This window comes from Sus scrofa, chromosome 7 (genome assembly GCF_000003025.6).
Source record: "Sus scrofa isolate TJ Tabasco breed Duroc chromosome 7, Sscrofa11.1, whole genome shotgun sequence".
Lineage (NCBI taxonomy): Eukaryota > Metazoa > Chordata > Mammalia > Artiodactyla > Suidae > Sus > Sus scrofa.
In genome coordinates, this window is record NC_010449.5 from 56,225,437 (window position 1) to 56,250,337 (window position 24,901).

A 24,901-nucleotide genomic window follows, 5' to 3' on the forward strand; every position below is an offset into this window, starting at 1 on the left:
GCTGTGTATAAATAGCCTGAGGGAGCTAGGGAGTACAGAAGGAGGCCTGGGCCTGCCAGAGAAGCAAGGCACAATTGCTGGGGAGTGGTGGGGGGGGCCGCAGGATCACCATAGGAACCTCTTACTCTGCATAGGTGTGGCCTCTCAGGCAGCAGGGCACCACTTGCATGGACTATGGGGGCAAGTGTGAACTTCCACAGCCATGTCAGGCTTCAGAGGTGGACACAACCCATCACTGCTTGCTGCCCCACAACCCCAAGGATTCATGCCACTGTGGAGGACCCTGTGACCAGGTGCCACCCACTAGGAACACACCCCAACATTGCTGCTGCCAAGGGCCCAGTGTCTGTGTGCTGTCCCCATCTCCTCACAAGTTGCAGCTACTTTGAAGGGCCCCATGACCATGCACTGCCTGTAGGTGCCACCCATTGCCCCCACTGCCCTGGTTTTCCCCTTGATAGGGTACCTGCACACCCCCTATCAAGGGGATAATGGCCTGCATACACTAGGGAAAGAGATGGAAAGCATCCAAACCAAAAGCAGCCCTCACACATACAAAAAAATAAAAAACAAGAACAGTAAACCCATACAAGCTACCCACGGACACTCCTGCATGTAAAAAGCCCTCCGAGACTACAGCAGATAATTGTTTCCCCAAAACTCACAGAGTAAGAAAAATATAAGAAAATGAAGAAGCCATTCCTTTCACAGGAACCATTCCCAGTGAAAAGAACAGGAGAATTCACCTGAAGCAGCAAACAATGAAACAGATCCCTTTGGTCTAACAGACACTGAGTTCAAAAAGGAGGTAATGAAAATACTGAAGGAATTAAGAATGGCTATTGAGAGTAATGCAGATAACTGTAAAAAGGAACTGAAAACTAGAAGGAGGAGCCAAGAAACATTCGAAAATTCATGCCAAGACAAAATCTGAACTAAAGGCAATGAATAGCAGAATAAATAATACAAAGGAATGAATAAATGATTTGGAACATAGAATAATGGAAATCACCATATCAGGACAGCAGACAGAAAGCCAAATGAAAAAAAAATGAAAGCAGTATGAAATCTATAGGATAATATAAAGCATGCTAATCTACACACAATAGAGATCCCAGATGAAGAAGAAAGAGAAAATGGGATTGAAAATGTATTTAAAGAAATTATGGCTGAAAAAATACCAAACATAAAGAAGGAAATACATATTCAGCTACAGGAAGCACAGAAGTTCCCAAACAAGATGAATGCAAACAGACTTACACCAAAACATATTATAATAAAAACAGCAAAAGTGAAGGATAAGGAGAGGATTCCAAAAGCAGCAAGAGAAGAAGAGTTAATTATAAGGGAATCCCCATAAGGCTACCAGCTGATATCTCTACAGAAACACTGAAGGCTAGCAGGGAGTGGCAAGATATATTCAAAGTTCTAAAAAAGAAAAGTTTGAAAACTAGAATACTCTACCTAGCAAGATTATTATTTAAAATAGAAGGAGAAAAAAATTTCTCAGACAAGTAAAAACTAAAAGAATATAGCAATACTAAACCTATCCTAAAAGAAATATTGAAAGGTCTTCTCTAACCAGAAAAGAAGAAAATATAGGATGGAGGAAATCACAATTGGAAAATAATCACTTAAGCCACTATATAGATCAAAAAGAAAAAAAAAATCTGTTTGTGAAAATGATGATAAACACAAGGAACAGCAAAAGGACAAACATGAAGATGTAAAAAAAGAACATAAAAGTCATAAAATGTGGGGGATGAGAGTAAGAAAATCTAGACTCTTCTATTTTTAGAATGTACTGAGCCTATACAACTATCAGTCTAAAGCAAGCAGATATAGGAAGGGGTTAACATACTTGAAAAATAAGGCAACCACAAATCAAAAATAAACAACAGAGTCACAAAAAACAAAAAGAAGAGGACACAAGCATAAAATAAAAGAAAATCATCAAATCACAAAAATAAAAAGGAACAAGGAAGAAACATAGGGAAACAAGATTTAAAATAGCAATAAATACATATGATCAATGGACTGAATGCTCCAATCAAAAGACATAGAGTGGAAGACTGGATAAAAAAACAAGAGCCTACAATTTGCTGTCTACAAGAGACCCAGCTTAAGGCAAAGAACACACACAGACTGAAAGTGAGAGGACTGGAAAAGATATTTCATGTGAATGGAAATGACAGAAAAGCAGGAGTGCAATACTCATATTAGGCAAAATAGACTTTAAAAAAAGGCCATAAACAAAGATAAAGGACACTATTTAATAATAAAAGGATCAATTCAAGAAGAGGATATTATAATTGACAACATATATGAACTTAATATAGGAGTACCCAAATACATAAAACAAATACTAACAAACATAAAGGGAGAGCCTGATGTGAATACAGTAATTGTAGGAACTTTAAAACCCCACTCACATCAATGAACAGATCTTCTAGACAGAAAATCAATAAGGCAACAGAGATCCTAAATGACACAAGAGAACAGTTAGACTTAATTGATATTGTCAGGACCTTATATCCAAAACATCCAGATTATATATTCCTTTCAAGTGCACATGGAACATTCTCTAGGATTGACCACATACTGGGACAGAAAACTAACTTCAACAAATTTAAGAGTACAGAAATTAGCTCAAGCATCTTCTCTGAGCACAATGGCATGAAACAAGAAATCAACCACAGGGGAAAAAATGAGAAAAACCCAACTACTTGGAGACTAAACATTCTACTAAAAAAACAATGGGCCAGTGGGGAAATCAAACAGGAAATTAGGTGTGCCTGTTGTGGTGAACTGAAAACGAATCCAACTAGTATCACAAGAGGATGCGGGTTTGATCTCTGGCCTTGTTAAGTGGGTCAGGTATCTGTTATTGCCGTGATTTGTGGTATAGGTCACAGACACGGCTCAGATCCCACACTGCTATGGCTGTGGCATAGGCTGGCAGCTGTAGCTCCAATTCGACCTCTAGCCTGGGAACCTCCATATGCTAAGGATGCAGCCCTAAGAAGCCAAAAAAAAAAAAAAAAAAAAGGCAGGGGGGAATGGGGAATTTAAAAAATGCCTGAGACAAATGACAATGAAAACACAACCATACAAAATCTATGCTATGTCTCAAAAGCATTTCTTATCAAGGGAATTTTAGAGTGATATAGGTCTTCCTCAAAAAACAAGAAAAATCTTAAATAAGCAACCTAACCTACCACCTAAAAGAATCAGAAAAAGAACAAACAAAACCTAATGTCAGCAGAGGAAAGAAATAATAAAGATCAGAGGGAAAAAAATCAATAGAGATTTAAAGAACAATAGAAAAAAAATCAATAAAACCAAGAACTGGTTCTTCATTAGGGTAAACAAAATTGACAAACCTCTGGCCAGGTTCACCAAGAAGAAAAGAGAGAACCTAAATAAAATATGAAACAAAAAAGGAGAAATCTCAACTGACACTGCAGAAATACAAAAAAATCATAAGAGAACACTAAGAACAATTATTTGACAACAGATTTGACAACCCAGAAGAAATAGACAACTTTCTAGAAACATACAGTCTACCAAAACTGAAATAAGAAGATAACTTGAACAGACCAATTGCTAGAAGTGAAACTAAATATGCAATTAAAAAAAAAACAAAAACAAAAACAAACAAACAAAAAAACAAAACTCCCTGCAAACAAAAGTCCAGGGCCAGATGACTTCATAGGCATATTCTACCAAACATACAAAAAACTTATACTGATCCTTCTTAACTTCTTTCCAAAGACTGAAGATGAGGGAGCACTTCCAAAGAGAAAGACAGCACCAAAAAAGAAAATTATAGCCCAATATCTTTTTATTTTCCTTTTTTGGCCACACTTTTGGCATATGGAAGTTCTCAGGACAGGGTCAATTTGGAGCTGCAACTGTGACCTACATCACAGCTTATGGCAACACCAGATCCTTAGCCCATGGAGCAAGGCCAAGGATCAAACCCACTTCCTCACAGAAACAATGTTGGGTCCTTAACCCACTCAGTCACAATGGGAACTCCAACAGGCCGATATCTTTGATGAGTGTAGATGCAAAAATTCTCAACAAAATTTCAGCAAAACTGAATCCAACAACACATAAAAAGGATCATACACCATGACCAAGTGGGATTCATCCCAAATTCACAAGGATGGTTCAACATATGCAAATCATTATAATACACCACATTAACAAAAGGAAAGTCAAAACCACATAATCATCTCAGTAGATGCAGAAAAAGCCTTTGACAAAATTCAACATCCATTGATGATAAAAACTACTACCAAACTGAGTATAGAACATATCTTTACATAATAAAAACCACTTATAACAATCCCACAGCCAATATAATACTCAACAGAGAAAAGCTAAAAGCCTTCCCACTAAAATCTGGACAAGACGAGGATATCCACTCTCACCACTTTTATTCAACCTAGTATGGAAGTCCTGGCCACAGCAATCAGACAAGAAAAAAGAAATTACACATATCCAAATAAGAAGGGAAGAGGTAAAACTGTCATTATATGCAGATAACATAATACTATATATAGAAAATCCTAAGGATTTCATACAACTACTCAACCTGATAAATTAATTCAGAAAAGTAGCAGGATACAATATTAACATTAGAAATCAGTTGCATTTTTGTATACTAACAATGAAATATCATAGAAGGAATATAAAAAAACAATAACTTTTATTTTTTAAATTTAATTTAATTTTAATTTTTTTGGTCACACGCATGGCATATGGGAGTTCCCAGGCTAGGGATCAAATCAGAGCTGCAGATGCCAGCCTATGTCACAGCCATGACAACAGTGGATCCAAGCCACATCTGCAACCTATGTTGCAGCTTGTGGCAATGCCGAATCCGAAATTCACTGAGCGAGGCCAAGAGCCAAGGATTGAACATGCATCCTCATGGATACTATGTCAGGTCCTTAACCTGCTGAGCTTCAACAAAGGAGGCACAAATATAAAATGGGAAAAAGACAGTCTTTTCAGCAAGGGGTGCTAGGAAAACTGGACAGCCAATGTAAATCAATGAAATTAGAACACACCCTCCCACCATGCACAAAAATAAACTCAAAATGGCTTAAAAACTTAAACATAAGACATGACACCATCAAACTCTAGAAGAGAACATAAGCAAAACATTCTCTGATATAAACTGTACAAATGTTTTCTTAGATCAGTCTCCCAAGGCAATAGAAATAAAAACAAACAAACAAACAAAACCAAACAGGACTTAATCAAACTGACAAGCTTTTGCACAGCAATGGAAAATATAAACAAAATGAAAAGACAACCTATAGAATGGGAGAAAATCTTTGCAAATGATCTAACCAACAAGGGCTTAATTTCCAAAATGTATAAATTCATGTAACTCAACAACAAAAAACCAAACAGTGCATTGAAAAATGCGAAGAAGACCTAAATAGACATTTCTCCAAAGAAGACATATGGATAGCTAGTAGGCACATAAAAAAATGCTCAATATTGCTAATTATTAAAGAAATGCATATCAAAACTACAGTGAGGTACCACCTCACATCAGAATGGCCATCATTAATAAGTCTACAAATAACAAATGCTGGAGAGGGTGTGAAGAAAAGGGAACCCTCTACACTTTTGGTGGGAATGTAAACTGGTGCAACCACTGTGGAAAACACTAAGGAGATTCCTCAGAAAACTAAAAATAGAATTACCACGTGATCCAGAAATCCCAGCATATATCTGGACAAAACTATAATTCAAAAAGATATATGCAGCCTAATGTTCTAGCAGCACTATCCACAATAGCCAAGACTTGGAAACAACCTAAATATCCATGAACAGATGAATGGATACAGAAGATGTGGCACATACATACAAAGGAATACTACTCATCCATAAAAAGAATGAAATAATTCCACTCACAGCAACACGGATGCAACTAGAGATTATCATACTTAGTTAGTGAGTTAGAAATATATCATACTTAGTGCAGTGAGTTAGAAAGACAAATACCACATGGTATCACTTATATGTGGATTCTAAAACATGGCAAAAATGAACCTATCTACAACAACAAAAAAAAAAAAAAAAAAAAAAAAAAACAGACTCATAGACATAGAGAACAGGCCTGTGGAGTTCCTGCTACAATGCAACAGGACTGGTGGCATCTCTGCAGCACTCGAATGCAAGTTCGATCCCCAACCCAGCATAGTGGGTTAAGGATCTGGTCTTGCTGCGGCTGTGGCATATGTAACAACTGCAGCTCAGATCTGAACCCTGGCCCAGGAACTCCATATGCCACAGGGCAGCCACAAGGAAAAAAAAAAAAGAACAAACATGTGGTTGCTAAGGGGGAAAGTGAAACAAGTGGGATAGATTGGGAGTTTTAGGTTACTAAATGCAAACTATTACATTTAGAATGTATAAACAACAAAGTCCTACTGTATAGCAAAGAAAATTATATCTAATCTCCTGTGATAGACCATGGTGGAAAATAATATAAAGAAAGAATGTGAAAAAAAAAAAAAACAAACGAAAACAGCAGGAGTTCCTGCTGTGGTACAACAGGATCAACACCATCTCTGTAGCAATGGGACACAGGTTTGCATTCCAGACTTGCACAGTGGGCTAAGCATCCAGCTTTGGGGCACCTCAGCACAGGCTGCAACTGTGGCTTGGATCTGGTCCATGGCCTGGTAACAGGCAGGAAAGCCAAAAAAGAAAAAACAAAAAAGAGTGACAATAGCAACAACATTTGACGAATATGAGAGATTTCATTTCTGGGTATGATTTGCTAAGATTCAATAGGACGACCACCACTCTCAGCCACTGGAGAAAACTATAAACATCTGGACAAAATATAAGAAGCACCTGCCTGAAGGTCCTAGAGAATGAACAGATATAGGCAGAGTCTCGTGGGGAGTCTAACTGACCCCTGAACAATGCATGCCACAGATTCAAAACAATATAGCTAAAAACAAAATATAGAACAAAGACTGGAGTTACCACAAAAGAGATGAGGTTCACAATAAACAAGGGAAACCATGCTCATCAGAGAAAAATAAAAGAATATAGAATCTCTACATTTGGAGTTCCGTCATGGCTCAGTGGTAACGAACCCGACTAGCATCCATGACGATTCGGGCTTGACCCCTGGCTTTGCTCTGTGGGTTGGGGATCCGGCGTTGCTGAGAGCAGTGGTGTTGGTCGCAGAAGCGGCTCAGACCCTGAGTGTAGGCTGGTAGCTGTACCTCTGATTCAACCCCTAGCCTGGGAACTTCCATATGCTATGAGCGGCCCTGGGAAAAAAAAAAAAAAAAAAAAAAAAAGGAATCTCTGCAAAATCAACATAAATAATGTTGAAGAAACAATCCCAAATTACCTAGCATACAAAGAACTACCTCACTTCCAAAAAAGAGATAATTTTCAAGAGAAAAGATGAACTGAGTTTAAACTTAGGATGAATCAGATACTGGCACTGAAAGACTAGAATGTTTTAAGCCACTAATGCAACTATCTTTAATGAAGTAAAGGAAAACATGTTTAGTGTATGAAAATCTCATCAGAAAAATGGGAAGGCTCAGCAGAGACATAGAAACAAATACAAACATAAAAAGGAAACCCAAGAACGGGGGAAAAAAAACTCAACAAATCAGAAATAGATGCATTCTTACTAACATGATAAAATTTATCTATCTCACAGCCAAATGTTGGCATCAGGTTTACTGTAAAAATGCTAAAGGTATTTCCACTAAAGTCAAAACAAAAATAGGACAACACTGCCACCACTATTATTTAATATCGTACTGAAGGTCCTAACAGTTACAGAAGATATAGAAATAAAAGGCACAATGAGAAAGAGGTAAATAGAATTATTACTATTTATAGATTGCTATGATTGAAAACCCAAAAGAATCAAGTGAAAAACTCCTATAAATAGTAACATAATTCAATAAGGTAGTGGAGGAAAATTAATATATAGAAAACATCAGCTTTGTTACATACAAACAATAGAGACAAAGAAGAAAAGGCCTCCATTATAATAGAAACAAAATGATGAAATAGCTCAGAGTAAATTTAAGAAATGTGTAAAACTTATATGACGAAAGCTTTAAAAAGATATTATAAGACAGACTCAACTTCAGAAGTGTAAATTCTAAGTTAATTTATGAATGTAAATGTTACCTCAATATCCAAAAGCAGAAATCATAAAGTTCCTAGAGAAAACATAAGTAAATTCTATGGTTTGATGATTTGCTAGGAGGACTCAAAGGACTCAGCATATAGTTGTACTCCTGGCTATGATTTATTATAGCAAAAAGATACAAAACAAAACCTGCAAAGGGAAAATGTACATGGGGTGAAGTCTGGAGGAAATCAGGAAAAAGTTTCCAAGAATCCTCTCCTAGTGGAGACACAAAGGACATATTTACTCCTCCAGCAATGAACTATGACAGTATATGTGAAGCTGTGTCTCCCAGGGAAGCTCATCAGAAACTCAGTGCCCAGGATTTTTATTGGGAGTTGTTCATACAGACATCCTCTTCTAGTACATACGGCACATTCCAGACTCCCAAAAGGAAAGCAGGTATTCAGCATAAACCTCACTATTTATAGAAATTTAAGCACAGTGAGACACCCTCAACATATAGGGATCGTTTTACCTTATAATAAATATATCGAACTGTTTACCAGCCAAGTGCCCAGATACTCAGCTCTACAAACAGGTTTTTCTAAGGACAGCAGTCTCAGGACTGCTAAGTTAACTGCATTCTGCACATCTTGAACATGGAAAGCCAAATTATGAGTCAACATCCAAAAACCACAGAAGACTGATAAAAATTAACTAGGTAAAAAATTTTAGGAATCTTACTTGTGGCTAAAATTTACTAGGAGTAAAGTTACAGATAAGTGACAAACTGTGAAAGAATATTTGCAACTTTTAACTTAGACAAAAAAGATATACCTTTTTAAAAATCTTTATTCTATTTTTTTAAAAAACCTAAAAATGAATGTTAAAAAGACTACAACTTAACAGAAAAACTGGGAAAAAAAATTGACAGAAAAAGAAATACAAATGGTTCAACCTCATCTATCATAATATAAATGTGAATTAAGGCAACATTCAGATGCCATTTCTCACTTAGCAGATTGGTGAAAGTCCAAAGTTAGACCACATACTCTGCTGGGAAATGAGTTACTCTTAAACATAGCTGGTAGGAATTCATACACCTATGCTGACAATACCTATGTTGGCAATATCTACCCAAATTACAAATGCACATATCTTTTGACCTTGTCAAATTCTTGGAATTGACTTGCATTCTATAGTTATGTACATATATAAGGTTATCCACTGCAGCACTATTTGCATTAGCAAAAGATAAGAAACAACCCAAATGTCCCTCAAAAGGGTTAAATACAGCACAGCACTTGCATAAAACATACTATGCAATTTGAATACAGCACTCTGTGCATTACCATGGAAAGAGCTCTAAAATGTACTATGAAGTGAAAAAAGCAAAGCAGAAAACAGTGTTAAAACTGATCAAAAATAAGATTTCAGGTTGGTTTTGGCTTATATATATGTAAAGATATGAAGACAAACAATACATAAAATTAGTTACTTGTAAGAGTTGACTAGAAAATAGACACATCAGGGAAATAGGTGGAAACAGTAATTTTTATGATATATCTTTTATTATTGCTTAAGTGTTGGACCATGTGAACTTATTCTGTAACTACAACTGTAGCTAATTTAGGACACGGTTGCTAAGGAATAATCTTAGCAAGAGATAAGACCATGCCCTAGGCCTTTTGTTCATATATTTGCCAGACAATGGTAGCCAGCTAGAGGCAAAATCAGACTAAGCAAGTGGCCTTCCCAAACGGAACCCGGAAGAGCAGGGCAATTCTTCACTGCCAGACTGCTCTAGACTCCAAACAACCAGGAGGAACCTACATAACAAAACCTACTAACTAGTTTTTATATTTCATTAGTTTTCCTCATATATTTACTTTCCCACAGTTTACATTCCTTGAAAGCCTAAAATCCCTTCTCACCTTGTCACTTCTCTACAAATTCATTTTTCTTTGTTCCGATGCTATATTAGGCCCCAGTTTAAACCAACCCTTTGAGTTACTCATCACCAAATACTCTCATGTGTTTATTCACAGTAACATGTGTTAATAAACTCTTGGTTTTCTCTTGTTAACCTGTCTTCGTTAGTCTAATTTGCAGGGCCCCAACCAATGATCCTAAGATGGGTAGAGGAAAAAGATTTTTCTCCTCCCCTACTAGGAAATATACTTTGCAACAACTACTTCAGCAGTGGCCTTAGAAGAAAATAAGGAAAAAGGAAAGTACCATCCAATTGGGCAGAGTCAGGGGGCCACAAGGCTCAATGTACTAAGTAGCTTTTTACAGAGGAGCTTTCAGAATGACTTAAATAAGGGATTACTTCACCTTAGAGCAGGAGGGATTTCACAACTTTTGTTAAGCATATGATAATTGCTATAGACTATTTTTTCTATTTTCCTGTATTTCCTAACTTTTAGAGTATATTCTATTCCTGTTCCACCATTGTATATTGGGTAGGATAGTGGTGGTGGCTAGTTTATTGGTTGCTGGACCATGAGAAGCCAAATCTGGATCTGCTGGCAAAAGCTATCAACTACTCAGAGATTCTGGACTTCAGAATGGATGGGAGTTTAGTGGAGAGGAAGGGTCTGAAAACACATTTGTATTGTCTGTGGGAGAGAATGCTATGTGTCTCCCCAAATCCATTCTCTGCTCCTACAAAACAATGGAACCCACTGGAAATGGCTGCTCCAGTAAATGTGGTATGCAAATATAACATCACAGAAACCGACATACATGCCACCTCTTGCCAATTATATGCTGTCCAAAGAGTACTCTTAAAACCTACTGCCAACAGAGAGACTTCAGACTCACATTACTCAGGCTCAGAATAATCACCAAGGTGCTGATGTCCATGACATTCAACACTGTTTAGATGCTTCAATAGCCAAAACAGTAAGATGCACATGAATTTTCAGATGCACACTGTGGATGCCACACAGGAAGCATGTCTAAATGGTCATGATAATATAGATTGGTGTCCTAAAATTCTCAAAATATCTCCCTCACCAAGGAGTTTGACAGTTGCAGGTTTCTAGTTACCCTGGATTCAAGGCAGTTCAGAATGTGAACCAAGCCTTTGTTTGTTTGTGGGTTTGGCTTTGTTTTTTGTTTTGTTTTGTTTTGCTTTTGGTAACAATTTGTGAAGACTGAGAAGGTGGCTGGGATAAGTTCTGCATTTCAGCATGGGTCAAACAGAAGGTCAGTCTCAAACAGCTTGACTCTTTCTTACACAACTCCTTCTAATGCTCTTACTTATGTGTAAAACCTTTCGCAGATTTCATGGGTGACAAAGTCTTTTAAGATATAAAAGATCCCAAGTTTCTTGACAGACAAGTGCTTAGGTCCTAGCAGAATGGAGAACTGTTTATGTTCCTGTATGTCACACTGGACATTAACCCTGTGTAAATGGTCTAAAGTGGCTGATGGAAATCATCCAGTAGTATTAGCTCCAATATGAATCAACAAGTCTATGTGCTTTTTTACATCAGGAGATATAAACTCCACAATACAATGTGACTGTTTTTGGTTTACATAGTCATATGTATTTTATCTAAGTTGAGATTTAAGCATTTATTTTTTTATTATTTTTTTTTACTAATTCCAGTGCTTACCATTCCTTTCTGGTTTTTTTTGTTTGTTTGTTTTTGTCTTTTTGCCTTTTCTAGGGCTGCTCCCACGGCATATGGAGGCTTCCAGGCTAGGGGTCTAATCGGAGCTGTAGCCACCGGCCTACACCACAGCTCACGGCAACGCCAGATCCTTAACCCACTGAGCAAGGTCAGGGATCGAACCCGAAACCTCATGGTTCCTAGTCAGATTCATTAACCACTGCGCCACAACAGGAACTCTACCATTCCTTTCTGTTGATTCAAGTTGCCATCTAGTATTATTTCCCCTCAGCCTGGAGACTTCCCTTTTACATTTCTTATAATTGCAGGCTTGCTAACCATGAGTTACCTTAGTTTTCTCTAAAAATGTCTTTATACTGCCTTCAGTCTTTTTTAACAACTTTATTGAGATATCTAATTCACATACCATACAGTTTGCCCATTTAAAGTATACAATTCAATGTTTTTTAGTATATTCACAGGATTGTGCAACCAACTATCACTGTAATCTAATTTTAGAACATTTCCATCCCCTCCTAAAATTACACCACAAACATTAGCAATTAATGCCTACTACCCACCCCATGATTAATCTACTTTCAACCTCTATAAATTTTCCTATTTTGTACATTTAATACAAATGGAATCAGACTATAAGGGTTATTTTGTGAATGGTTTCTTCAACTTAGCATAAGTTGTATTGTGTTGTAGGATTATCTTTGTTGTAGCATGTTTCAGTACTTCATATATTTTTTTTACAAGTTTTTTTTTAAATAAGAAATGGGCAAATTCAGTTTTATTTTGAGTCAAAATGCAGAACAAATGGAAAAATTACAGTATTTAACCTTCACAAGTTTAAGCCTCCACAAATAATGTAACCAAGTTTTATGTTTTTAACAGCCTTTGTACATATACTCTATCTTCCCTTAGTTCCAAATTTTATCATTATTCCAAATTATGCCAATTCCACTGTTATTTAAAAAGAAAGAGCCCTCTAAGTTATTGCCAAAACCTACTACTTAGCTTACCCCTCCACTTCTCAGCAAACTACAGAGAGAAATGGAGTGTAATATGAGCATGTACTTCATTTATCTTTACTGCCACATAATACACCATTGTGTGGATATATATTTTCTTTATCCATTTTTCAGTTAGTGGACATTTGAGGCTCTTCCTACTTTTTGGCTATTATGAGCAATGTTATTATTGCCTTCATATTTAAAGGACATTTTTGCAAGATACACATTTCTGGGCTCAGGTTTTGCATTTTTTTTTTTTTTTCGTTCATCACATTAAATATTTCCTTCTATTTTCTTCTGATCTCTATGGCTTCTAATAAAAAGTCAGCTGCCATTCATATTACTGTTTCCCCATATGTACTGTCATTTTCTCTGACTGCTTTTAAGCTTTTCTTTTTCTCTCTAGCCCTTTGACTATGATGTACCTAAATTGGTGTATGGTGGGAGTTCCAGTCGTGGCTCAGTGGTTAACGAATCTGACTAGGAACCATGAAGTTGTGGGTTCGATCCCTGGCCTTGCTCAGTGGGTTAGGGATCTGGCGTTGCCATGAGCTGTGGTGTAGGTTGCAGATGTGGCTTGGATCCCACATTACTGTGGCTCTGGTGTAGGCCGGCGGCTACAGCTCCGATTGGACCCCTAGCCTGGGAACCTCCATATGCCGCAGGAGCGGCCCAAGAAATGGCAAAAAGACAAAAAAAAAAAAAAAAAAAAATTGGTGTATGGTGAGTTTCATTATGCAAATTTATCTTTCACTGAATTTGGAAAACTTGGGGCCATAACTTCTCTATATACACTTTTTCTGCCCCTCTCTCTCTCTTCTTCTTTTGGGTTTCCAATAACAAGTATGTTGACCTTTTAATACTGTTCCACAGATCACTGGGTTTTCCTCTTGTTTTTTAAAAAAAAAGTTTTTTCTTATTTTTAAACAGATAATTTTTACCAATCTATCTTTAAGTTCACTGACTCTTCCATCACTTTCAGCCTGCTGTTAAACCTATCCAGTTAAATTTTTATTTCAAATATTGTGTTTTCTAGTTCTAAAATTTCCATTGTAATTATTTTTTCACATTTCCTATTTTTCTACTGAGTTGTCTATTTCTTCATTCATATTTTCTTTTATGTCCTTCAGCATAAAAGCTTGAGATTTAAAGTTCTTGTCTGTCCCAGGGATGCAAGGATTCTTCAATATCTGCAAATCAATCAGTGTGATAAACCACATTAACAAACTGAAGAATAAAAACCATATGATCCTCTCAATAGATGCACAAAAAGACTTTGACAAAATCCAACACCCATTTCTGATAAAAACCCTTCAGAAAGTGGGCATAGAGGGGAACCTACCTCAACATAATAAAGGCCATATATGACAAACCCACAGCGAACATCATTCTAAATGGTGAAAAGCTGACAGAATTCCCACTGAGATTAGAAACAAGACAAGAATGCCTGCTCTCACCACTACTATTCAACATAGTTTTGGAAGTCCTAGCCATGGCAATCAGAGAAGTGAAAGAAATAAAAGGAATCCAAATTGGAGAGGAAGAAGTAAAACTATCACTGTTTGCAGATGACATGATACTATACCTAGAAAATCCTAAAGACATCACCACAAAACTGTAGGAGTTCATCAACAAATTTGACAAAAATCACAGGATATAAAATTAATACACGGAAACTGACTGCATTTCTATATACTAACAACGAATGATCAGAAAGAAAAATTAGGGAAACAATCCCATTTAACATTGCATCAAAAAGAATAAATTACTTAGGAGTAAACCAACCTAAAGAGACAAAATACCTGTACTCTGAAAACTATAAGACACTAATGAAAGAAATCAAAAATAACACAAACAGATGGAAAGACATACCATGCTCTTGGACTGGAAGACCCAATATTATCAAAATGACTATACTACCCAAGGCAATCTATAGATTCAATGCAATCCCTATCAAAGTACCAAGGACATTTTTCATTCACAGAACTCAAACAAAATATTTTAAAGTTTGGAAGCACAAATGACCCAGAATAGCCAAAGCCATTCTGAGAAAGAAAAATGGAGCTGGAGGAATCTGGTTCACTGATTTCAGACTATACTACAAAGCTACAGTCATCAAAACTGTATGATATTGGCACAAAGACAGAAACAGAGATCAGTGGAACAGGACAGAAAGGCCAGAATTAAACCCACACACCTAGAATCAATGTATATATGACAAAGGAGGCAAGAATATACAATGGAGAAAAGACAGCCTGTTTAACAAGTGGTGCTGCGAAAACTGGATGGCCACATATGAAAGAATGAAATTAGTATACTTCTTGACACACAAAAATAAACTCAAAATGTATTAAAGACCTAAACATAAGACCAGATACCATAAAACTCTTAGAGGAAAACATGGGCCGAACACTCTCTGACATAAACCACAGCAAAATCTTCTCAGATCCACCTCCTAGAGTAATGACAATAAAAGCAAAAAAAAAACAAATGTGACTTCATTAAACTTAAAAGTTTCTGCACAGCAAAGGAAACCCTAAACAAAACAAAAAGACAACCCACAGAATGGGAGAAAATATTTGCAAATAAAGTGACTGACAAGGGATTAATCTCCAAAATTTATAAACACCTTCTATAGCTCAATATCCCAGAAAAACCAAACAATCCATCCAAAAATGGCCAGAAGATCTTAACAGACAATTCTCTAAAGACAAACAGATGGCTAAAAAACACATGAAAAGATGTTCGACATGACTTATTAATAGAGAAATGCAAATCAAAACTACTATGAGGTACCACCTTACACTGGCCAGAATGGCCATCAAACAGTAAGTGCTGGAGAGGGTGTGGAGAAAGGGGAACCCTATTACACTGTTGGTAAGAATGTAAACTGGTGCAACCACTGTGGAAAACAGTATGGAGATTCCTCAGAAAGCTAAAAAGAGAATCACCATTTGATCCAGCAATCTCACCCATGGGCATCTGTCCAGAGAAAACCATGACTCAAAAAGATACACGTATTCCAATGTTCACTGCAGCACTGTATACAATAGCCAAGACATGAAAACAACCTAAATGTCCCATCAACAGAGGAGTGGCTAAAGAAGATGTGGTACATATACACAATTGAATATTACTCAGCCATTAAAAGGAAAGAAATAACACAATTTTTAGCAACATGGATGGACCTAGAAATTATCATGCTAAGTGAAGTCAGTCAGTCAGATGGTAAGACACCAACATCAAATGTTATCAGATTAAATGTGGAATCTTAAAAAAAGGACACAATGAACTTCTTTTCAGAACAGATACTGACTCACAGACTTTGAAAAACTTATGGTTTCTAAATGAGATAGGCTTGGGGGTGAGGGGATGCACTGAGGGTCTGGGATGGAAATGCTATAAAATTTGGGTGTGATGATCTTTGTACAACTATAAATGTAATAAAATTCATTGAGTAAAAAAATAAAATTTTTTTTAATTGTACCATAAATTTAATTTTTTTTTAATTTTCCCACTGTACAGCAAGGGGATCAGGTTATCCTTACATGTATACATTACAATTACAGTTTTTTCCCCACCCTTTCTTCTGTTGCAACATGAGTATCTAGACATAGTTCTCAATGCTATTCAGCAGGATCTCCTTGTAAATCTATTCTAAGTTGTGTAAAAAATAAATTTTTTAGCTAAAAGTAAAATAAAATAAAATTCTTGTCTGCTTATCTAGGTCATCTTAAGGTGAGATTCCACTGATTTTCTCTATGCTTCAGTATGGATAACATCTTTCTAACTTCATGTTTAGTCATTTTTAATTTTACCCTAGACCTCATAAGTGATAAGGTGTAGAGACTCTAGATTCTGTTATGTCCCTCTCTAGGGTATGGTTGACCCTTGAACAACATGGGGGTTAGGGGCACTGACCCGCTGCCCAGTTGAAAATTCACATATAACTTCAGATTCCTACATCACTGGATTCAACTGGTTAGTACTATAGTATGTATTTACTGAAAAAACTCACATGCAAGTAGACCCATGTACTTCAAACCCATGCTGTTCAGGAGTCAATTGTACTGATTCGTTGTTGCTGTTGTTTTACTGGTAGGACAACCTGCCTTAGCTGAAACTCTAAATTCTGTCTCCTCTACTGTGGCAGCAGCCAAAATTTCCATTCATTTTTTTTTATAGCCTTATCAGGCCTATCTGGAATCTTCACTACACACACACAAGTTCAGGACCAACCAGAGATTTGGGCAGATAACATAGAGAACTTGAGTTCCACTCTGTGTCTCTCATAAAGGTGTCCCTCATCAATTTCCAGATATTGTGATTTCCTATAGGTTTCTATCCAGATTTATTCTCTTTATGTGACACTTATTAGGGCCTATCTTCAGGCAAATGCCCTTAAAAAATGGGAAACTCAGCCAATGACACTTTCTTCTTCTAAGCGTCAATTCTTTTTTCTGTTTCCACTAACTTTTAGTCACTCTCCGGTGCCTTCATATAGTGTTATTTACATTTGCACAGAGCTTATAAATTATATCTGTAAAGGAGAGTAGGTAATTCTGATATGAGCTACTCCGGTTTTACATAAAGGAAATAGTTTTAAATAGAATTTATACTAATGATGATCAAACAAGAAAGGATCTTAGGAATTTGAAAGCTGAATTCAGCTTTATCTAAGACTGAAGTAGAAGAATGGTACTAGCTACAAGAGTCATATTCCTGATAGTCACAGACTAGAAAGACACTTAAAGAAATATAAGCAATACAAGAATATGTAATACTTACAACACACCTCAACTATATTTAGATAGTGTTAAGTACAAGGGTCAAAATTGAGATGCTCTATGCTACTTATAATAAAAGGAAATAAGGTAATTTAACAAAAACTGAATTATAAAATCAATGAATCAGCTGAACAAAGCCAAGTTCCTTTAAAAAATGGGAAATGGCTGAATATATATTAACATATCTAAAGAAAAAGCCTGTCAATTTTGGTCAGCGAGAGAAACCAAGGGAAAAAAGGCACAGAGGCAAACCTCAGCAGTACCCATCTAAGCACTAATAGAGAAGTTATAACCAGCAGACTTCAAGTATTATAGTCTCAGACAAGATTATTCCTCTTGTGAAAATACATCAGGCTAATGATAAATGCAAATTATATAATTTTTTCTTGTTTACCTAATATTCACTAAACAATGTTCTAATTATAAACCTGACATCCCATGTGTGACAGTCTACACAGAGAGGATACTCACATTAACTCAAGTCTGTGTCAACCACTTCTCATAAATTAATAAATTGGAATGGTTATTTTACTATATTAATTTATTTGCTGCACCCATGCATATGGAAGTTCCTGGGTCAGGGATCGAATCCGAGCCACAACAGCAATAACACCAGATCCTTAACCCTCTGTGCTACAGCAGAAACTCCTCACAATGGTTATTTTAGACATTAGTCTCTGTAAGCCTAGTCAATATATTGTGCTCATGAAAGATCAGACCGTGCTCAAAATGTGCTTAATTTGGCTTTTAATTATGGAAGCAGAGACGAGATCTTCAGGCTAGATAATACCATGATCACACAGTACTTTGTGGGCTATTTATTTCCTAGATGTAAAATAAATACTTCATTGAGTAGTTCAAATCATTTTCTTTTTAATTACAAGAGTTTGAGATTTAAATTGTCATATTATTAAAGACTTAGCTTTGCTTTTTATCAGATCAGATGTACTTGACTACATAAGACACAGTGGAACAAAGAGATACTACTGACAAAAGAGAACACTGCTGAAAGGTCAGGGAATCAGATACAGTCCCTGACATAAAATGCTCCTCAGACGTAACAGAAAAGAAACTCGTTCACAAAACTGGAGTGCCAAATTCTTGTTTATAATAATTTATATTTACAATGACTAGTGAATCACTTAGACTATTCACCTACATAATGATAGTACGAGATCTCAATATTATATTTTTTCCTACCTCTGCTGGTACTGCCTTGGTAGAAATCAGATAGAATGGTTGTATCAGAATGTGAAGATGAACAGGTCTGAAATCAAACCTCATATATACCCAGTGAGATGTGTTATAAGACTTGCATCATAAAGGTCTATAAATATCAGAATTACACATTTCTTCCTGATGGCCAGAATTAGCTCTACATTTTGAATTTCCATTTAACACATATTGGTTGGGATGCTTTGTAAAAAGGATGAGGCAGGTGTAAAATAGAGGAAATAATTTTAATGATATTTTTAAGACTTTTTTTGACAGCTTTTCCCCTATTTGAATTCTTTCCCATTCTAATACTCTACTAGACTAAGAAAAGTTTGTGAGATCTTTGGAAGTGCTGATTTGTTATAAACTTAATGAGAGAAGGAAATATGCAAACTAAAAAATGGCAAAAAAAAAGATTCAATAACATCTCTGTAGAAAATTACAATTAACTTTTTTTTTCAAATCTACTCTATTGTAAAGATCTTCACAGAATTTCTTTTATATCTTATATTAGCCTTGTTTGCTTGGAATTAAATATCCCTATTTTTTAGTGATAATATTCCCAAATTCTTTTCCATTCTGGTTTTCCTCCTCAACATTTTACTCAAAAAACATTTTCTTTTAGTATTTATTATGTTCCAGGACCTACATTGGATGGTGGCAATTCAAAGACAAGCATAAGATTCATCTCTTCCAAGGAGCTTATATTCAATATACATAAATCATGAAGTGAAGAGTTATAAAGATGTCTGAAATACAGAGTACAATAAGAGCATATGATAGTAAAATTAATACTAGCACCTATTTAAGCCATTTAAGATCTCCTCTCAGCTTCCAGGCTTAAGAACCAAATTAAGCACATTGTGGTGAGGGTCTCTTCTCTCATGAGCACAAACATATTGACTAGGCTCACAGAGACTAATGTCTAAAATAACCATTCCCATTTATTTATTTGGCCATGCCCACAGCCTGTGGAAGATCCTGGGTCAGGGACCAATCCCATGCCAGAGCAGTGACCCGAGTCACAGCTGGGACAATGCTGGATCCTTAACCCACTGATCCACCAGGGAACTCCTCAAATTTATTAATTTATGAGAAGTGGTTGACACAGACTTGAGTTAATGTGAATTAAACTCTCGAACATTGGTGGCCTAATACATGAGAAATGCTTTACTGCTTACTTACATTTATAGTCTAATGAACAGTGATAGGCAGCCCTTCTCCATCTCTTAAGTCTGCTTCCTGGAAAATATGGCCTCCAAGGTCACTGAGGCAGGAAAAAGACAGGCTAAAGATAGCTGTTTGAGGCCAGGTTTGAGGCCAAGTGATCTGAATCCCTTCCCACATCACACTGTCCCAGAACTCAATCACATGAACCTAAACTAACAACAAGTGAGGCCATAGACATTTATTAAACACTAAAAGACTCTGCCACAGTGGTAAAATAGAGAATAGTTTATTCTAAGAAAAGCTTCACAGAAAACATAATGCTTGTATTGGGTATCAGATCACTACCAGTTTCAACTCTACAGGATGGGAAGGCCAAGAGCATCAGCTGAAAAATTATTATGAGCAGTAAGAGAATTCAGAAAAGTAGTGGGGCACTCATTCATTCAATAGATAATTATTACTCTATGCCTATACTAGATTCATGGGAAACATCATAGAACAAAATAATTCTTTTGATTTTTAAATTAAAAAAAAACCTGTAGAGTTTATCATCTAGATTAGGGTGAGAGAAAGTAAATAATAAATATAATAAATAAAGTAAATTAGAAATTATATGTTAGCAGATAAAAGATTTGGAGAAAGAAAGAATAGAAATGGGAGAAGAATAGGTTTCATTTTTTAAAAAGTTGTCTGGGAGGTTTCATTCAGAAATTTATAGTGAAGACATGAAGGATGTAAAGGAGTTAGCCATAAGGATATCCTGTGGAAGAGCAATCAGTATGAAGGAAAAACCAGGACAATATCTTATGGTCAAGAACCTTCTTGGCACTGGGAGCAGTAAGGATGCCAGTGTGGCTGAAGTAGACTGAACAACAGGAGAGAAGTAGGATATAAGGTCAGAGAAATAATGTGGCCATATCATTAAGGTTTTATAGGACTCTGGCCTTTTTCTGAGTGAGAAGGAGAGTCAATGAAGAGTTTTAAACATAGGAGTTACATGACACTTATTAAGTATAAAAATTGATTTACATTTGTAGCAAAAAAACATATCCATAGGAAAAAAAGATGCCTGATTTTATGCATAATTAGGAAAACATAAATGAAAAGAACTGAGATATTATAAAATTCATCTATCAGATTGGCAAAAATCCTGAAGTTTGACAACTCTGTTGCATGGGAAATAGGTACTCAAATACATCACAGGTAGGAGTTCAAAACAGCATTATAATCCTTATAGAGAACAATTTGGCAACACCTATTAAAACCACATATGTATGTATCTTTAACTTAGAAATCTCACTGCCCAGGAATTTATTTAAGATAAATAATTTCACACATACAGATTTACATGTGAGGGTTATTTGCTTTAGCACTGTGCTTATAATAACATCCACTGATGAGTTCAAAGAGAAAAATCAAACCCAAAAGGAAATGGAAGGAAAGAAATAACAGAAATCAATTAGCTAAACTACTTGTCCTTACATTTTTTATAACATCTTTGTGCAGAAGGACTGTGTTTCTCCAGTTTCACAGATGAGTTGATTGTGACTCAAAGACGTGAGGCAACTAGTCCACCACCACACAGCGTGTCTGGGCAAAGCCTGCCTTACAACTATGTTGAAGTCCAAACCTTGAATTTTTAAGCAAAACTCCATACTGTCTAACATGAAAATACCTAACAAGAGCAATAAAATGATTCACACTCTGACTGATTTATTCCAGGCCCAGAAAGCTACCCTAAAACTAAGAAAAATACTGAAAAGAAAAATCCATATGTACAGATTTGTTTATTCATTCCACAAATATTTATTGATTGCTCATTGTGTCAGGAAACACCCTTAAGCAACTTATAAGAAATAAATGCAAACATTTAACCTGACAGAGGTGACGGGCTGGCACCCTGTCCCCTGCACTTCTCCCAAGGCCCTGCCGAAGCCAGTAGTCAGGTGCAGCTCCCCAAGGGGATACCCCTTGAGTGCCAGGCTCTGGTGGCCAGAGAGGAATGCATTTCTGAGCCTCACAGGTCTGAAACCACAGCAAGACAGTTGGAAAGACAACGAAGAACCAGGGCAAAGTTAAACAATAAGGTTTATCTCCCATACAAGGCCATACCATCAAGACTTGGAGAGATAGCCATCTTGCCTAATACACAGAAACAAACAAGCAAAGAGTCAAGAAAAATGAGGAAACAAAGGAATATGACACAAACGAAAAAACAGGCTAACTCCAGGAAAACAAAACTTAAACAACAAAGTGAAATAGAGGTAAGTCATTTACCTGATTAACAGTCAAAAGTAACAGCCAAAAAGATGCTAACCGAATAGGGGGACGAATGTCCTCAAATAGGGGGACAAATAGAGAACTTCAACAAGGAAATAGAAAATAGGAGTTCCCATCATGGCTCAGCAATTAAGGAATCCAGGAGGACATGGGTTTGATCCCTGGCCTCACTCAGTGGATTAAGGATCTGGCGTTGTCATGAGCTGTGGTGTAGGTCGCAGATGCAGCTCAGATCCCGCATTGCTGTGGCTGGGGTGTAGGCTGGCAGCTATAGCTCCTGTTGGACCCCTAGCCTGGGAACCTCCATATGCCAACCCTGAAAAGACAAAGAAAGACCAAAAAAAGAAGAAAAAAGAAAAGAAAGGAAAAATAAATAGAAAGTACCAAACAGAAGTCATGGAGCTGAAGAATACAATGACTGAACTAAAAAATACACCAGAGGGGTTCAATAGCTGACTAGATAAAGGAGAAAGAATCACTGATTTGGAATACAGGGCAGTGGAACTCACCAAAACAGAGCAGCAAAGAGAGAAAAGATTTTAAAAAGTGAAGACAGCTCATAGGACTAATGAAGCAACATTAAGCAGAATAACATTCAACGGGCTATGCCCAGCCCCACGCAGCTGCCTAGGGCTTCCTGAGGGCTCTGTGGGTGTGTGGCCGGTCAGGTGGCGGCTTCCAGGACCATCCGGCCCGGCACTGTGCTGATGGCCCTGCTCCCGCGGCCCATGCTCACCCTCTTCCTCCTGCTCCTGACTGCCTCTTTCCAACGCCAAGAGCAGGCCCGGCCCACCGACTGGAGGGGCCACCCTGAAGGCCATCCGGAAAAGCATTCACAAGATAGACACATACCTCAAGGCCGCCTTGGACGGCGAGGATGGGCTCTGCCAGTATAAGTGCAATAACAGATTTCCCAACTCTTTGGTGTTCATCTTAATATCAGCATCCCTTCCCTGACAAAGTGCTGCAATCAGCATGAGAGGTGCCATAAGACCCAAGGCAAAAGCAAAAACGACTGTGATGAGGAGTTCCAGTATTGCCTGTCCAAGATCTGCCAAGATGTGCAGAAAACACTAGGACTAGCTCAATATATTCAGGCATGTGAAACCACAGTGGAGCTCTTCTTTGACAGTATTATACATTTAGGCTGTAAACCACACCTGGACAGCCAACGAGCTGCATGCAGATGTCACTACAAAGAAAAAAGAAGATGCTGACTGGTGATAACAATAGCTGAGGACAGAACTAACCTTTGACAAAATACTGATGCTTTTACAGTATAATGCTGCCTTATTTTTGTGAAAGGATTATTTTAAGACCTTATTTTTTTTTTTTTGTCTTTTTGTTTTTGTTGTTGTTGTTGTTGCTATTTCTTGGGCCGCTCCCGCGGCATATAGAGGTTCCCAGGCTAGGGGTCGAATCGGAGCGGTAGCCACCGGCCTACGCCAGAGCCACAGCAACGCAGGATCCGAGCCGCGTCTGCAACCTACACCACAGCTCACGGCAACGCCGGATCGTTAACCCACTGAGCAAGGGCAGGGATCGAACCCGCAACCTCATGGTTCCTAGTCGGATTCGTTAACCACTGCGCCACGACGGGAACTCCTAAGACCTTATTTTGACATTAAAACTTTAAACTAAAGAAATAAATGGAGATTATCTTCCTGGACATTGCTGCCGTAGTGTGCCAAATTGTCTTGACCAATCTCAGAAAGAGATGCATGTTAAGTGGAGAAGTTTCTAAAAGAAAGAGTTTGTAACTCAACTTTCACAACTGTATTTACCAAAGTAAGGTCAACTGTAAAATTCATTATAAGGTATGTTCAACATTGTCTTATTTGGAAATAAGGAGAAATCTTCACTTAGAAGTATGTTTATTTACTGTAAAATTTAAAATACACATTTATGCCTGGAAAAAAAAAGAATAACATTCACATTATAGGGATACCAAAAGGAGAAAAGAGAGAGGAAGGGGCAGAAGGTTTATTCAAAGCAACAATGGCTGAAATGTCCCTAACCTAAGGAAGGACACAGACAACCAGATTCATGTATACGAATGTCCGATCATTATGTTGTACACCTGAAACTAAGGGAATGTTGTATGTCAATTATACTTCATTAAAATGACATTAAAATGGGAGTTCCCATCGTGGCACAGCAGAAATGAATCTGACTAGGAACCATGAGGGTTCAGGATCAATCCTTGGTCTCCTCGCTCAGTGGGTTAAAGGATCTGGCATTGCCACGAGCTATGGTGTAGGCTCAGATCCTACGATGCTGTGGCTGTGGCGTAAGCCAGCCACTGTAGCTCCAATTAGACCCCTAGCCTGGGAACTTCCACATGCCGCAGACATAGCCCTAGAAAGAAAAAAAATAAGACATTAAAATGATCACTGTCAAGAAGATGATGCAATGTAAAAAAGCATTTATGAGATAATGTTAAACAGAAAAAGTTGACTACACTGTTTGATTTCTTCTATGTAAAAACAACTGGTCATGAGACTCAGTCCAAAGGCTGAACTGACTTGAAGTTATGTGATGAGAGATGGGGATGGGATCTGAGGTAAATTTCTAAATAAAAAGTTTCGATGAAGGAGTTCCCACTGTGGAGCAGTGGGTTAGGAATCTGACTGCAGCAGCTTAGATGGTGGAGGCATGGGT

The 24,901-nt window shown here is 37.2% G+C and overlaps 1 protein-coding gene and 1 pseudogene across 3 annotated transcripts in view; one reads left to right on the forward strand and one right to left on the reverse strand.

The window, feature by feature from the left end:
• NRG4 (neuregulin 4) overlaps positions 1–24,901 on the reverse strand; it is a 131,696-nt gene that overhangs the window by 45,724 nt on the left and 61,071 nt on the right. The window lies entirely within an intron of this gene.
• On the forward strand, positions 22,556–23,641 carry LOC110261562 (annotated as a pseudogene).